We start from the raw sequence: 12,034 nt of genomic DNA on the forward strand, positions 1-12,034 counted from the left end.
CACAGAGGGAGGGGAGGGGAGCAGCAGAGGGTGGGGTAGGGGCAGCAGAGGGTGGGGGAGGGGGCAGCAGAGGAGGGGAGGGGGGCTACAGAGGAGGGAGGGGGGCTGCAGTAGGAGGAGGGGAGGTCAGCAGGCAGGGGTGGGGGAGGGGGCGCAGCAGTAGGGGAGGGAGGGGGCAGCAGTAGGGGAGGGGAGGTCAGCAGGCAGGGGTGGGGAGGGGCAGCAGCAGTAGGGGGAGGGGAGGGGGGCTGCTGTGTGCAGGGAGGGAGGAGGGCTGCAGTGGGGAGGGGGTGGGGGAGGGGGCAGCAGAGGGAGGGGAGGGAGCAGCAGAGGGGTGGGGGAGGGGCAGCAAGGGTGGGGAGGGGCAGCAGAGGGAGGGGAGGGGGTGCAGAGGGAGGGAGGGGGGCTGCAGAGGGAGGGGAGGGGGCTGCAGTAGGAGGAGGGGGAGGTCAGCAGGCAGGGGTGGGGGAGGGGGGCAGCAGCAGTAGGTGGAGGGAGGGCAGCAGTAGGGGAGGGGAGGTCAGCAGGCAGGGGTGGGGAGGGGGCAGCAGCAGTAGGGGAGGGAGAGGGCAGCAGTAGGGGTGGGGAGGGGGCAGCAGATGTAGGGGGAGGGCAGCAGTAGGGGGTGGGGGAGGGGGGCAGCAGCAGTAGGGGGAGGGGGAGGGCAGCAAGCAGGGGAAATGGCCTTTTGGGAGCGAAAAGGCCGAAATAGGCCGGAAATGGCCTTTTCGTTCCCGAAATGCAACCAACAACAAATTAAGCCTAAAATCTACATACTAGTTACATTATACATCATATAATCATGTTCAAAGAAAATTTGGGGTTAAATCACTCGATAAGTACGATTTGGGAGCGAAAAGGCCAAAATAGGCCAAATTAGGCCGGAAATGGCCTTTTCGTTCCCGAAATGCAACCAACAACAATTAAGCCTAACAATCTACATACTAGTTACATTATACATCATATAATCATGTTCAAAAAAATTTGGGGTTAAATCACTCGATAAGTACATTTGGGAGCGAAAAGGCCAAAATAGGCCAAATAGGCCGGAAATGGCCTTTTCGTTCCCGAAATGCAACCAACAACAAATTAAAGCCTAACAATCTACATACTAGTTACATTATACATCATATAATCATGTTCAAAAAAAATTTGGGGTTAAATCACTCGATAAGTACATTTGGGAGCGAAAAGGCCAAATACCAAATAGGCCGGAAATGGCCTTTTCGTTCCCGAAATGCAACACAAAACAAATTAAAGCCTAAAATCTACATACTAGTTACATTATACATCATATAATCATGTTCAAAAAAATTTGGGGTTAAATCACTCGATAAGTACATTTGGGAGCGAAAAGGCCAAAATAGGCCAAATAGGCCGGAAATGGCCTTTTCGTTCCCGAAATGCAACCAACAACAAATTAAAGCCTAAAATCTACATACTAGTTACATTATACATCATATAATCATGTTCAAAGAAAATTTGGGGTTAAATCACTCGATAAGTACGATTTTGGAGCGAAAAGGCCAAAATAGGCCAAAATGGAGAAATTACACGCCTGAGTTTATGTCTCATGATTTATTGACTTCCGCCGTTTCACAGGATCCTCAAGTACATTATCCCTTCCGTGTGATCTACACGCATATAGTTCTCCGACATATTTACATCATCTTCCACACAATTTCAGGATAGGTAAAAGGGGGGAGGTCCTCAAATGCATCATATTCTTCCTCATTATCAACATCACCAATACCGAGGATACTCCTTTTACCAGGTACAACAATTGACCACTTATGATCAGCAGGATCAGTTACAAAAAATACTTGCTTGACTTGTGATGCAATTACAAATGGCTCCTCAGTTTCACGTAGACGACTAAGGTCAACAAGAGTGAAACCGCAAGGATCATCGTTTCTTACACAACGTCGATTATTGTCAACCCACGTGCAACACAAGAGGCAAATATTAAAAGTACAGTAGTCCAGCTCCCAATTTCTTGTATTCGCCCATAATAGTTGCTTTCAGCATGTACAGGCGACTTATCTTTCGAGCTTGCATATTGTGTAGACGACGCCACAAGTGAAACACCACTATTTTGTTGCGATCTTGACTTGAGATCTTGACGTTCAGTCCAAAACGTATACCCATTAATATCATAACCCTCATAAGAGCGTACAGCTTCACGAGGACCAAATGCTAACCACTTGACTGTTTCAGGAACACTTTCATCCAAATCATTGAGTACTCGTTTATGAAACCAATCAATGAAAGTCTTGTTATGCATTTGCGTCAATGCCCTCACTCCTTTTCCAGGATTGCTAACACGTAATTCCTCCATATGTTCACTTAAATAAGGATGGACATCTGGTACGTGATGCAATACAAATAAGTGAGCTTGTTTACGCTTTTCTACGGAAGGTGTGATCAATTTTGAACCAATTGTACCCTTGCCCTCAAGTCTGCCCTCGTGTCGGGATGTCGGAAGTCCAACAGGATCAACACTAGCAAAATACTCAGCCACAAAATTACTGATCTCTTCACCCACAATCCCTTGAATTATACTACCTTCTGGTTGTGCAGGATTCCGAACTTTATCCTTCAAAGTTCCCATATATCTCTCAAAAGGATAGCACCACCTCAAAAACACTGGACCACACAGCTTAATTTCTCGAACTAGATGGACAATGAGATGGACCATAATGTCAAAGAATGCGGGGGGAATACATCTCAAATTTGCATAGAGTTTCAACTACTCTGGACTGCAAGGAATCGAGGGTCGACGGGTCTAGGACTTTGCTGCAGATTGAATGAAAAAATGAACACAGTTCTGTAATGGTGTGCCTCACATGCTTTGGAAGTATCCCACGAATTGCAATCGGTAAGAATACTTGCATCATGACATGACAATCGTGCGATTTCATACTCGATAACTTCAACTCACCATTTAAGGTAACAAAGCGCTTCATATTCGATGAGTAGCCAGTAGGGACCTTAATGCCATACAATGACTCGCAAAAAATCCGTTTCTCTGCACGCGACATCGTGTAGCAAGCTGGTGGCAAATAATTCTTCTCCGAATCCTCCACCTTTTTACTTTTCTGAGTTTCATCATCAACCCTTTCCTCCCCTCTTTTCTTCTTCCTTCCGTCCCTTTTCTGAGCCCACAACTCTGGTCGAATCCCCTCTTTTTCCAAGTAAAGTCGTGACGCCTTAACATCTTTTGTCTTGCCCGGAATATTCATAAGTGTCGCGATAATAGCTTCACAAACATTCTTCTCTATGTGCATGACATCCAAACAATGTCTGACCTTTAGATCTTTCCAATATGGGAGTTTCCAAAAAATGGACTGTTTTTTCCATAATCCTGTAGGTCTATCAACCTCACTAGCAGGTTTACCAAAGACTTTTCAATGCCCTTCACCTGATTATAAACTTCAGTACCAGTTAATGGTCTATGAGCAACTTCTTCTTCAACCGTCCATCGAATGCCTTCTTCTTAAACCGATAGGGATGGTCGCGGCTGAGGAGCCTTCGTGTGCGCATATACACATGTTTGCAGCCCTTAAGGTGTGTAGATTTCATGTCATCTAAACAAATCGGGCAAGGTTGTTTTCCTTTAGTCTTATACCCAGATAAGTTCCCATAAGCTGGATAATCGTTCATAGTACAAAAAAGCATGGCACGCAGAGTGAACATCTCATTAGCATACGCATCAAATACTAACACTCCTTCGTTCCACATCTTCTGTAAATCTTCAACAAGCGGCTGAAGGTATACATCTATGTCATTTCCAGGTTGTTTGGGCCCCGATATAAGAAGCGACAACATCATGTACTTGCGTTTCATGCACAACCAAGGAGGCAAGTTGTAAACCACTAAAACTACTGGCCATGTACTATGCTGCGAGCTGAGATTGCCAAAAGGGTTCATGCCATCCGTACATAATCCAAGCCTCAGATTCCTATCCTCATTACCAAATGACTTATGCACCCTGTCGATAGTTTTCCACTCAGGCGAATCAGCCGGATGCTTGAGCAGACCGTCTTTCTTCCTACGATCTGCATGCCACCTCAAATTCTTCGCATCTCCTTTAATTGAGAACATGCGCTTAAATCTAGGTATTATGGGTAGATACCACAACACCTTGGCTGGTGGTCCTTCACTACCTCCAGCTCCTTCACGCTTGTACCTCGACAATCCACAACGTGGACACTCATGTAAATGCTCATACTCATTACGATAAAGCACACAATCGTTAGGACAAGCATGTATCCGCTCGTACTCTAAACCCAAAGGACACATCAGCTTCTTCGCATAATAGTACGACTTTGGCAGTTCATTTCCATCAGGGAGCATCTCAGCTAAAACTTCCAACAACGATGTGAAACTAGAGTCCGTCCAACCAGCGTTCGACTTAATGTTGAACAGTGTTACCACCACGCGAAAGTTTGGTGTACTTTGTACAACCTGGATACAACGGCTTTTCAGCAGCCTGAGACATAGACTCAAAAATACGAGGTCGTCTACACGACTGATCTTCAACCTCGTGTATCATCTCGTCTACCCGATCCCTATCATCATCTCCAAATTCATCATCCAAATTCTCATCCCCTAACTCATCATCATCCTTCTTTTTTTCTTCACATACATCATTCTTTACTCCAGAGCTTCCCATATACCTCCCCTGCTCACCATGCCAAATCCATACGTGGTATTGAGGCCTAAACCCACGGCGAAAGACATGCTCCCTAACCACATGTATACTACTAACCTTGCTCACATTTCTACAATCCAAACAAGGACAATAAAAGTCGACTGCTCCAGAGGATGTTTGATATTCTAATGCACTTCTACAGAATTCCAGACCCCATTCACAAACTCAATCGATTCACGACTACCATACATCCAAGTACGATCCATCTCATTCAAGAAGACCACCTCTAATAATTAAACACAACATTCATTATAATGCATCAATCATTATTAAAGTACACACACTCACATATTCAAATCACACACGTATACAACAAGCTAAGATAGTCACATGTTCAATTGTATGCATGCAGTCAAAGGTCCTTATCACTCCAACCTAACCCATCCTTGGACGTCTAATCTCACTAGTGAATATATGCCAACTTTTCAATTCTAAGGAAAATCCGGCAGCATTTCCCTACAGTTCTCCAAGTACACAATGTAGATAATTGCTTATCTACATATGTACCCAGAGAACAATGTAGCGAAACGATAAGCCAAGATTTTCCTCAGAATTGAAAAGAAGACACACATTCACCACCTAAGTGAGATCAAACGTCCAAGAACAGTCCCAAACCGGGACTATTCAAGACTTACTCCTAATGAGTAAGTCTTGAACGGGTATCTAGGCATATATGATGATGATTCAAACAATTTTAGATTTCATATATAGCTAAATCACATTGCGTTTTCATACAATCTCATATCAACAAATAATATATATACATTATAAAATACATACTATACATTCAATAATTATTAATCTTAATCAATTTAGCACATTACAACTTTGTCTACATGTTAAAGTAGTTACCTCTTAACACCAACGACGACAATGAGAGAGAAAAGAGATATTGGACTTTATCTGCCTTCCTAAGCCTCTTCTTCCTAAATTAACAAAACCCACATTGCACATTAATCATTTAATTCAATAATAAGAAAAAACAAAGTAACTTAAAAACAAAATTAATTCATACCTAATTAACCACTCAAATGGTGAGGAAAAGAAGAGAAGAGAAGAGAATGGCGGCGTTGCACGTGGTGGTGCAATGTGGTGCGCAAGGAGGCGGGAAGCAGTGGTGCGCAAGGTGGTGGCCACAGCAGTGGTGGTGGTGGTGGTGCGCAAGGAGCAATGTGGTGGTGGTGGTGGTGCGCGAGGAGAGTGGTAGTGCGCAAGGAGAGTGGTAGCAGCAGTGGTGGTGGTGGTGCGCAAACCCAGTGGTGGTGGTGCGCAAACCCAGTGGTGGTGGTGGTGGTGTGCAAGGAGAGTGGTAGCAGCAGTGGTGGTGGTGGTGTTAGGGCTCGAGAATTTTCGCTCGTAATAGACTAAGGGAGGAGAGGGAAAAAGTGGGAATGAATGAGTAATTAGGCGCGCATAGGAAGTATCGAAAAAAAAGAAGAAGCAGGTAGTAGGGCTGCGCTAGTTTTAAAAAAGCGCAGCCCTACCTAGAGAAGGGTTGCGCTTCTTAAAAAAGCGCAGCCATTCTCAAGGTGAAGGGCTGCGCTTTTTTAAAAGCGCAGCCCTTCACTTTGGGAAGGGCTGCGCCTTTTTAAAAGCGCAGCCCTTCTCTTTGGGAAGGGCTGCGCTTTTTTGAAAAGGCGCAGCCCTTCATATTTGTAGGGCTGCGCTTTTCCAAAAAGGCGCAGCCCTTCTTGCGCAGCCCTTCTGTTTTTTTCCCCTAGTGAATCTGATTTTAAGGAAAATCTTTTTAAGTAAAAGATTTTATTTTTCAAAAGATAATAAATATATTATTCTGTTTTTACGAAAGAAATTTATAGATAATATTTTTATTAAAATGATTTAATTTCATATTTAATAGTTAATATGTTTTTAATTAAATCATATTTTCAAATTAATGGTTAAAGTGGTTGCTAAAATTAAGGAGCAGTCCTTTATTCTCTCCCACGTTTAACAGTGATCATGGAGATCATGGGATGTTTAAGGAACGTGTTCCTTCAAGTAAGGAACATCATGGGATAATGGTTTAACCACTAACACATGATTAATCCCACGTTCATTCTAAAAGACTGCTATAAATATACAAGTTCAATTAAGTTTCAAATTATCTGACTGGTGTCTTTCCATAGTGTTAGACTTATGTCATTCCATAATTTTGGCTTAAGGAATAGCGTTACAAAAGAATTATATTTTCTATTCCTTGTTTCCTTTGAGTTTCAAGTTCCTACGAGTGCCTTGTTCTTTTACAGTTATTCAGTTTCTATATACTAGAGTTAAACCAAATTATCAAGCGTCTGTATTTGAGTTTGGGGTTAAAGGGTTTGAGTGAACTCTTGTAATGGGAACTTGGTAAAGGGTTTGAGTGAATTCTTGTATCAAGTTCGAGTTAGGAACTTGAGTAAGTTCGAGTTAGGAACTTGAGTAAGTTCGAGTTAGGAACTTGAGTAAGTTCTTATTGTGTATGCATAGGCTTAGGGTGAAGTTTATCTAGGGGTGAAGGGTTTGAGTAAACCATTTGTAAAGAGTTGTGGGAACTCTTGAAAGACTTAGAGTTAAGTCTAGAGTATAGAGTGGAGATTGTGAGAGAGTTGGAGTTCCGAGTGGAACTTGAGTATGTAATAGGTTGAATCATAGGAGATTTCCTATTATAGTGAAGAGTTTAAATCCTGAGTAGGTCGTGGTTTTTCTTCTTGTATTGAGACAAGAAGTTTCCACGTAAAAATCTCTCTTGCACTTTCAGTTCCTTATTGCTTATGTTTTAAATTCCGCATTATTTGGGTAATAAGTTCCACACTACAATTCACCCCCCTCTTGTAGTGTTCCTAGTGAAATAACAATTGGTATCAGAGCCGGAACTCATTGATAAGCAGGAAACCCTGCTGAGTTAAGTTCCTGCAAGAAGAAAGAACACGTACGAGAAAGGAACTCCATCCGATGTATTCAAAGGAACAAGTGAAGGCTGACTTTTTATACACAAATTAAAAGTCACTCAAGGATTATGAACAACCCCTTTGATGTAAGTATCTCTTCCTTGAGATATTCTTTATACGCATATATTACATTGGAACTTGTTCCTTATAGTATTTCTAGTAAAATTGTTTTATTTGGCTTTGATGTTTTTATAGAAATTTTGGATAATTTAGCATTGTTTTCTAAAGACAAAATTCAGATTTCCAATTTCTTTAAAATATCAAAGAATCATATACTAGAAATGGTTGAAGGAACAAGTTATATGGAACAATGCATATTTGTGTCTCTGGAACTTGGTTTCTCATCTTAAGGAAAATCCATTATTTTTGGCATGTTATATCACGCTCATATTATTATTCATTGCCAAATGATAGTGTTATTATGCATAATGAATATTTAAAATATTTCTTATGTCAGTATATGATGTTCCTTGTTAGTAGTGGTAGATATGTGCGTGCATCATGAATATGGATATTTTATGTTGCTCCTACTAACAAGAAAGGACCCAATATTTATTTGGGTACCAAAAACAAAGAACTTGCTTATTTTGCAGGTAATGTGAAAGGAACTGACATCTCTTGATGTAGAGGTTAGTTGTTTCTAGAAAATAGTTCTAGACATGAGTTCCTATGACTACAAAAGCTAGAAAAAGTATGTAAAAGGTGAAATATATTCTTAGGAAATTGGGTAATAATCTTTACATACTATTTCTTGGTCATTATTATTATCAAATTTGATTTTTGATATCTCTTATAAATACATGATTGAAGAAGGTTATGAAAGAGAAGTTGTTTTATGGTTGTTACATATATATGAATTATTTCAATCTAACTTCTCTTCAAGTTTTTGTGCAAGTAAAATTATTGTAGGTTTGTCTACGGATATAATTAATATTGTAAAGGAACTTATGGATGTAATAAGAGAATGATCGTCAGTTCCTCTGAAAGGAACAGACTTATTGGCACAACTAAATTGATTCAAACGAACTCTAATATAATCACATGAGTATAGTAATTAAGCATGAATCAACATATCTATTAACTGATGTTCATTTTCAAATGATAATAGAAGCTTAATTAAGGCTATAATTTAGGAAGGTTTTAACGAAAAAGATTTTGACTAAGTTAAATCATTTTAAAGATTTTTTTTGGTTATGGAAAGATTTTAATAAAAAAAAAATAAATCTTTTATATTTAAAGAAAAACCTTCTTGGATATTATTAAAAAGAACTATATTAATTTTTTATGCTTAACAATTTCCTAGAATTTAGGAAAGTGAGATACTGGATATAACACGTTCAATTGAACGTATACAAAGTGGCGCATGATGTGCTTGTTCCTCAAGGAAAGGAACAACGTGTAAATCCATGATCCTATGATCTAATCTCATGATTAATCTAAATAACTATTATATAGGATCTTAATTAATGAAGTTCTAAGTGTCTCTGACTAAGTGATTAATGAGTTAAGTAATTAAAGTCTCAGTGCCTTTATTCTCTTATAATAGCAAATTGTTCCTATTGCCTACTTATTCTATTTCCACCAAATTAAATGCATAAAATCAGCTTCTCAAATCAAGAAACATTGACTATTGATTTGAAGGAAGCGATGGTAAACTAATATTAGTGGAACTACTAAATGGTATAGAAAATACCAACATTTGGAACAAGTTTCTAATTCTTTTGAAATTAATCTTAGTTCACTTGAACAAAGCAGAAGTTCCTCTTCATATGAGACTATATTTTTTAAGGAACTTTATTTCATTATATGCTTTAATTATATTATCTCTTTTGACTAACCTACTAATATTAAAATGCACAAAGTATTTCTTTTTGGGTTCGCTTTACGGATTATATTTCTTAGTTTATGACAACCCAAACTGAAGGAACAAACAATATTTAGTGAGGGGAACAACTCGTAAGATATAGCTCGACAACGAGTGTTCCAAGCATATGATGATAGACAAATCAACATTACTCTCGCTATATGCTTATGATGAAGGAACTGTAGCTTCAGAAACCAACGTAAAATGGTAAGACTGTTTAATAATCAAATGTTGGTAATTAAGTTCTTGTTTCATTGTATACATATTTATTGTCGAGTTAATGAAGCACTTTATGTTTACAGTTTTTAAAGTTCACTAACTCTGGTTGTCTTGCAATTAAATTGTGTCTTCAATAAAAGCTAGAAATGTCACACTTGAAGGGAATCAAGTAGGGAACACATACTTTGTGGATCTCAATTTGGTTCCTAACAACATGACATGACTAGTCATTATTGAGGATGATCTACTTATATCTATCAAAATAATAACATTCTAACTTCATCATGGTTGACAAATTTAGACCAAGGAACTTGATTATAGGTATATCTTATATCTAGTTCCTAAAGGTATACGTTTGTATATTGTGTCCATGAAGATAGTATGTGATCTTATCTTCTTTCAAAATTTGGTGTGCATCACAAATTCTTCGAACCTTTTCACATGAATTTGCGTGGCATTTTAAGTGTTTAGATTAGAATTTTGAAGGAGATTTTTCTTGTTTATAGTTATTTAAGGAACACTTGATTCTTTCCTTTAATCGCAAAGTAAGTATTCCACATAATGTGAAATCATTGCTAAGAAGATTAAAAGTATAAGTGTTCATAAATTATTATATTCAAGATCTAACCATGGAACCAAGTTCCAAACAAGTTTGATGATGTATGCAGGAACAAGGAACAAGTTAGAAAAAGCAATCGATGTCACTTGCTAAATCATCAACAAAGGATGATTATAAGTTGATCAACAAGACATCCTATGACATCTTCAAAGGAGAAAACACTGGTATTATGTTCTTAAGCATTTGATTTAAGTGTTTTTGAATTAATAGCAATAAGAATCATCTAAGGAACTTTAAAAATAGAAGCGTTGAGGTTGTGTTAAAATGCACCTCTAATTGTTAAACACACAGAGCTTATAGCAAAATGATATATAATGTGTTATAAAGAGTTGACATATTATGAGACTAACTTGTTTGTTCCCAGAAAACAGGTTAAAGATAATTTTTTAATTTTTAGGTTGGACTCACAAGTTCCTATGGAGCTAGAGTTCTTAATATGAAATATGTCACTCTGAAAAGTAATAATAGCCAGCTATATGAACGTATGGAGAAGAGCTTAAAAATGAAGATCAAGTTCAAGTTCATCAAATAAAAGTTCAACTCAATGAATATGTGTAAGCAAAGTTCCTGCCCAATTAGTAGGAACAAATAATTCCAACAATCGAGTTTCTTGATTCTAATTGGAACATAAGAAGTATACCTATGGCTCATTCACAGAGATATAGGCAAATGAACTCTATACAGGTTAGTTGTTAAGAGGAACAACTACACAAAGTTATTGATTTTGAGGAAACTTTTATTTATATAGCTAGGTCATGAAATAATTGAATATTCTTTTTGTTTCTTACATGGGATTTAGGTTGTTCCAAATAGATTTTCAATGTGTTCAAAATAATTTTTTCTGAAAATCTACGAGGAACAACATCAAGTTTCTTCTGTAAAAATGATTTCAAAATTAACAATAATTTGTGTTTTCAAGAGGAATTGACTTAGTAGTTGTACATCGTAATATGGATAATATGCTTGGTACACTAACTATTTTATGCAAGAGTTTTTGCTAACCTTATACGCAAATGAGAACACGAGCATGATAAGGGAACTCAACTACTCTCTTGGAGCATAATGATATGATGACAAAAACATGTCAATGAACTTTTGAAGAATGATGAGTATGAGTCAAGTTGGAATGGAAGTTTCCATCAGATGTGAAGACATCAAAATGATGGAACTTACAGTTCAGGAATTCAAAAGTAAGTCATCAAAATCAGTCCAGTACTTGAGGTAATTTTATATTATATTCATGGTGAAATATGACTTAAGTTATGATGTTCATAATTTGTATAAGTCTTGCTTTAAAAATTATGTGAATATATATTCTTTATAATTTCACCTATTCATGGACTGTTTAGAGGAACAAGACTTAATAAAGTATGACTTGAGTATAAACATGTTCTTTTCCAAAAGTTTTGTCGAATTGGGTTCTTACACATACTAAAATTGAAGTGATTATATGCACACTAGAGTAAATATGTTACACTTAATTTTTGTGTCGTAAAGGCATATTCCCTTGCCTAAAAGTATTAGAGGTCTCATAATAGAACTGTGGATGTTGTCAAACATGAAAGTCCTAAGTTGCCAAAGATACAATGAAAGAAACCTTGTTGGAACAAGACGGTAAATTCCCTTAATATATTTCATTTCATTTATCTTTTAGAGGGAACAAACGTATTCTTAGCCAACTATCAACAATT

This window comes from Beta vulgaris, chromosome 4, assembly GCF_026745355.1.
Source record: "Beta vulgaris subsp. vulgaris cultivar EL10 chromosome 4, EL10.2, whole genome shotgun sequence".
Classification (NCBI taxonomy): Eukaryota; Viridiplantae; Streptophyta; class Magnoliopsida; order Caryophyllales; family Amaranthaceae; genus Beta; species Beta vulgaris.